Genomic DNA, 5,279 nt, shown 5'->3' with positions numbered 1-5,279 from the left:
GCCTACGGCCATACCGGACCGAACGCCCCCGATCCCGTCCGATCTCGGAAGGTAAACCGTCCCGGGCCTGGCTAGTACTTGGATGGGTGACCGCCTGGGAATCCCAGGTGCCGTAGGCAGCTTTTCCCGGTCCGAGCCAGCTCTCTCTCCTTTTTCTGGGGAGGAAGGAGAAGGGGGGGGGGGGCGGGCCAGAAAGCCCCTCGTCGCTCCTGCCGAGTCGGAGGTCGCGGCCGCAGGTCACGGGTCGGGGCGCCTGGGGTCCGGCTCCCCCCAACACCCACCCGGCTTCCTCCGCGGAGGACCCCCGGCCACCGAAGCCGCTGGGGGAGACCCCGGGCATGGGGCGGACTGGCCCGGCCCCTCCCGGCCCCCCTGCGCCCGGCCGCCGGCCCGCGGGACCGCCCCGAATCCCCCCGCGGCCACCCAGGCGAGGCCTGGCCTGGAGGGCCCCACGGCGGGTGTCAGGCTCCCCGCCGCTTGCCCCACCGGGGACCCACGGCCACCGAAGCCGCTGGGGGGAGACCCCGGGCATGGGGCGGACTGGCGCGGCCCCTCCCGGCCCCCCTGCGCCCGGCCGCCGGCCCGCGGGACCGCCCCGAATCCCCCCGCGGCCACCCAGGCGAGGCCTGGCCTGGAGGGCCCCACGGCGGGTGTCAGGCTCCCCGCCGCTTGCCCCACCGGGGACCCACGGCCACCGAAGCCGCTGGGGGAGACCCCGGGCATGGGGCGGACTGGCCCGGCCCCTCCCGGCCCCCCTGCGCCCGGCCGCCGGCCCGCGGGACCGCCCCGAATCCCCCCCCGGCCACCCAGGCGAGGCCTGGCCTGGAGGGCCCCACGGCGGGTGTCAGGCTCCCCGCCGCTTGCCCCACCGGGGACCCACGGCCACCGAAGCCGCTGGGGGAGACCCCGGGCATGCGGCGGACTGGCCCGGACCCTCCCGGCCCCGCTGCGCCCGGCCGCCGGCCCGCGGGCCCGACCCGAATCCCCCCGCGGCCACCCAGGCGAGGCCTGGCCTGGAGGGCCCCACGGCGGGTCTGCAGCTCCCCCCGGGCTTCCTCCCCCGAGGACCCACGCCCCCCCTGAGCCGCAGGGGGAGACCCCGGGCCCGGGGCGGACTCGCTCGGGCCCCCCCCCTGCGCCCGGCCGCCGGCCCGCGGGACCGCCCCCGAATCCCCCCGCGGCCAGGCAGGAGAGGCCTGGCCTGGATGCCACGGAGGACCCGCGGCCCCCAAAGCCGCAGGAGGCGCCCCCGGCCCCGGGGCCGGTAAGCCCCGTGTCGCTCCCCCCCCCCTCACCCCCCCACCCCCCCCGCGCCTCGCTGCCGGGCACCGGGCACCGCCCCAGAGTCAGCCGCAGCCGGCCGGCCTGAGAGCTGCCCTCCTGTGTGAGACTACGTTGATACTAACCGGCCATCAGGCAGGTCAACCCCATTGCTAGACCTGGGTGGACCTGGTGGCCGAGCGGGGACTTAGGAAATTTTCCAGCCTTTTCCCGGGGCGTGACCTGTTGTCCCGGTGGGGACTTTGAAAATTTTACAGCCGCTTCCCGGGGCTTGACCGGTTGTCCTGAAGGCCCCCCACCCCCACCCCCACCCCCGGGCTCCTGCTCCCCTCTCCCCAGCCTCGGTGCTCCGCTCCCAGCCTCGGAGGCTCCCTCTCTGCGGCGGCTGCATCGCGTCCGAGGACGCTCACCCTCCGGAGGCTGGCTGTAAAGCCTGACACCCACCACCGCCGCCGCCCCGATTCTCCGAGGGGCGACTCTGAGGCCTCCCCCCACCCCCGGACCACCCTGGAGACGACTGCTAAGCCCCCACCCCCGGCCAGTCTAGGGGAAGACTGCTAAGCCTCTCCCCCCCCTGCCCCACCCACCCACACTGTCTGGGGGATGACTATTAAGCCTCCCCCCCGCCCAGCCTGGGGGAAGACTGTTAAGCCTCCCCCCCACCCACCCTGTCTGGGGGACGACTATTAAGCTTCCCCCCCGCCGGAGCGCCCGGGGGACGACTATTAAGCCTTCCCCCGGACTGCCCGGCGGACGACTGCGAAGCCTCCCGCTCAGCCTGGGGGAAGACTGTTAAGCCTCCCCCCCACCCACCCTGTCTGGGGGACGACTATTAAGCTTTCCCCTCCGGAGCGCCCGGGGGACGACTATTAAGCCTCCCCCGGACTGCCCGGGGGATGACTGCGAAGCCTCCCGCTTTGCCTGGGGGAAGACTGTTAAGCCTCCCCCCCCACCCACCCACCCACACTGTCTGGGGGACGACTGTTAAGCTTTCCCCCCCGGAGCGCCCGGGGGACGACTATTAAGCCTCCCCCGGACTGCCCGGGGGACGACTGCGAAGCCTCCCGCTCAGCCTGGGGGAAGACTGTTAAGCCTCCCCCCCCCCCACCCACCCACACTGTCTGGGGGACGACTATTAAGCTTTCCCCCCCGGAGCGCCCGGGGGACGACTATTAAGCCTTCCCCCGGACTGCCCGGGGGACGACTGCGAAGCCTCCCGCTCAGCCTGGGGGAAGACTGTTAAGCCTCCCCCCCACCCACCCTGTCTGGGGGACGACTATTAAGCTTTCCCCTCCGGAGCGCCCGGGGGACGACTATTAAGCCTTCCCCCGGACTGCCCGGGGGACGACTATTAAGCCTCCCCCGGACCTGCTCCATCTCGACTATTAAGCCCCCCTCTGTGGTCCTCAGGACCACTGCCGCGCGGCCCGCGGAGTGGGGTGACACCCGGGCCGCACAGCAAACCGGCCACCAGGTCAACCCATTGAATCCAATGGGTTGACCTGGTGGCCGGAAATCAAACCGGCCACCAGGTCAACCCATTAGATTCAGTGGGTTGACCTGGTGGCCGAGCGGGGACTTGGAAAATTTTACAGCCGCTTCCCCGGGGGTTGACCTGTTGTCCCGGTGGGGACTTTGAAATTTTTACAGCCGCTTCCCCGGGGGTTGACCGGTTGTCCTGAAGGCCCCCCACCCCACCCCCTCCCGGGCTCCTGCTCCCCTCTCCCCAGTCTCGGTGCTCCGCTCCCAGCCTCGGAGGCTGCCTCTCTGCGGCGGCTGCATCGCGTCCGAGGACGCTCACCCTCCGGAGGCTGGCTGTAAAGCCTGACACCCACCGCCGCCGCCGACCCGACTCTCCGAGGGACGACTCTGAGGCCTCCCCCCACCCCCGGACCACCCTGGAGACGACTGCTAAGCCTCCCCCACCGGACCGCCCGAGGGAAGACTGCTACGCCTCCCGCCAGCCCTTCCCCGCCCAGCCTAGGGGAAGACCGCTAAGCCTCCCCCCCCGCACAGTGTCTGGGGGACGACTATTAAGCCTTCCCCCCCCCCCGGAGCGCCCGGGGGACGACTATTAAGCCTTCCCCCGGACTGCCCGGGGGACGACTGCGAAGCCTCCCGCTCAGCCTGGGGGAAGACTGTTAAGCCTCCCCCCCACCCACCCTGTCTGGGGGACGACTATTAAGCTTTCCCCCCCGGAGCGCCCGGGGGACGACTATTAAGCCTTCCCCCGGACTGCCCGGGGGACGACTGCGAAGCCTCCCGCTCAGCCTGGGGGAAGACTGTTAAGCCTCCCCCCCACCCACCCACCCACACTGTCCTGGGGACGACTATTAAGCTTTCCCCCCCGGAGCGCCCGGGACACGACTATTAAGCCTTCCCCCGGACTGCCCGGGGGACGACTGCGAAGCCTCCCGCTCAGCCTGGGGGAAGACTGTTAAGCCTCCCCCCAGCCACCCACCCACCCTGTCTGGGGGGACGACTGTTAAGCTTTCCCCCCCGGAGCGCCCGGGGGACGACTATTAAGCCTCCCCCGGACTGCCCGGGGGATGACTGCGAAGCCTCCCGCTTTGCCTGGGGGAAGACTGTTAAGCCTCCCCCCCCATCCACCCACCCACACTGTCTGGGGGACGACTATTAAGCTTTCCCCCCCGGAGCGCCCGGGACACGACTATTAAGCCTTCCCCCGGACTGCCCGGGGGACGACTGCGAAGCCTCCCGCTCAGCCTGGGGGAAGACTGTTAAGCCTCCCCCCAGCTACCCACCCACCCTGTCTGGGGGGACGACTGTTAAGCTTTCCCCCCCGGAGCGCCCGGGGGACGACTATTAAGCCTCCCCCGGACTGCCCGGGGGACGACTGCGAAGCCTCCCGCTCAGCCTGGGGGAAGACTGTTAAGCCTCCCCCCCACCCACCCACCCACACTGTCTGGGGGACGACTATTAAGCTTTCCCCCCCGGAGCGCCCGGGGCACGACTATTAAGCCTTCCCCCGGACTGCCCGGGGGACGACTGCGAAGCCTCCCGCTCAGCCTGGGGGAAGACTGTTAAGCCTCCCCCCCACCCACCCACCCACACTGTCTGGGGGACGACTATTAAGCTTTCCCCCCCGGAGCGCCCGGGGCACGACTATTAAGCCTTCCCCCGGACTGCCCGGGGGACGACTGCGAAGCCTCCCGCTCAGCCTGGGGGAAGACTGTTAAGCCTCCCCCCCACCCACCCACCCACACTGTCCTGGGGACGACTATTAAGCTTCCCCCCCGCCGGAGCGCCCGGGGGACGACTATTAAGCCTTCCCCCGGACTGCCCGGCGGACGACTGCGAAGCCTCCCGCTCAGCCTGGGGGAAGACTGTTAAGCCTCCCCCCCACCCACCCTGTCTGGGGGACGACTATTAAGCTTTCCCCTCCGGAGCGCCCGGGGGACGACTATTAAGCCTCCCCCGGACTGCCCGGGGGATGACTGCGAAGCCTCCCGCTTTGCCTGGGGGAAGACTGTTAAGCCTCCCCCCCCACCCACCCACCCACACTGTCTGGGGGACGACTGTTAAGCTTTCCCCCCCGGAGCGCCCGGGGGACGACTATTAAGCCTCCCCCGGACTGCCCGGGGGACGACTGCGAAGCCTCCCGCTCAGCCTGGGGGAAGACTGTTAAGCCTCCCCCCCCCCCACCCACCCACACTGTCTGGGGGACGACTATTAAGCTTTCCCCCCCGGAGCGCCCGGGGGACGACTATTAAGCCTTCCCCCGGACTGCCCGGGGGACGACTGCGAAGCCTCCCGCTCAGCCTGGGGGAAGACTGTTAAGCCTCCCCCCCACCCACCCTGTCTGGGGGACGACTATTAAGCTTTCCCCTCCGGAGCGCCCGGGGGACGACTATTAAGCCTCCCCCGGACCTGCTCCATCTCGACTATTAAGCCCCCCTCTGTGGTCCTCAGGACCACTGCCGCGCGGCCCGCGGAGTGGGGTGACACCCGGGCCGCACAGCAAACCGGCCACCAGG

The 5,279-nt window shown here is 70.6% G+C and overlaps 1 non-coding gene across 1 annotated transcript; it reads left to right on the top strand.

The window, feature by feature from the left end:
* On the top strand, window positions 1-119 carry LOC135889875 (5S ribosomal RNA). Its single transcript, XR_010562191.1, has one exon. It is a non-coding gene; the product is annotated as a 5S ribosomal RNA (ribosomal RNA).
* The last annotated feature ends 5,160 nt before the right edge of the window (window positions 120-5,279 follow it).

This window comes from Emys orbicularis, chromosome 15 (assembly GCF_028017835.1).
Source record: "Emys orbicularis isolate rEmyOrb1 chromosome 15, rEmyOrb1.hap1, whole genome shotgun sequence".
Lineage (NCBI taxonomy): Eukaryota > Metazoa > Chordata > Testudines > Emydidae > Emys > Emys orbicularis.
The sequence above is the reverse complement of the archived record's forward strand: the minus strand, read 5'-3'. Positions and strand labels throughout refer to the sequence as shown.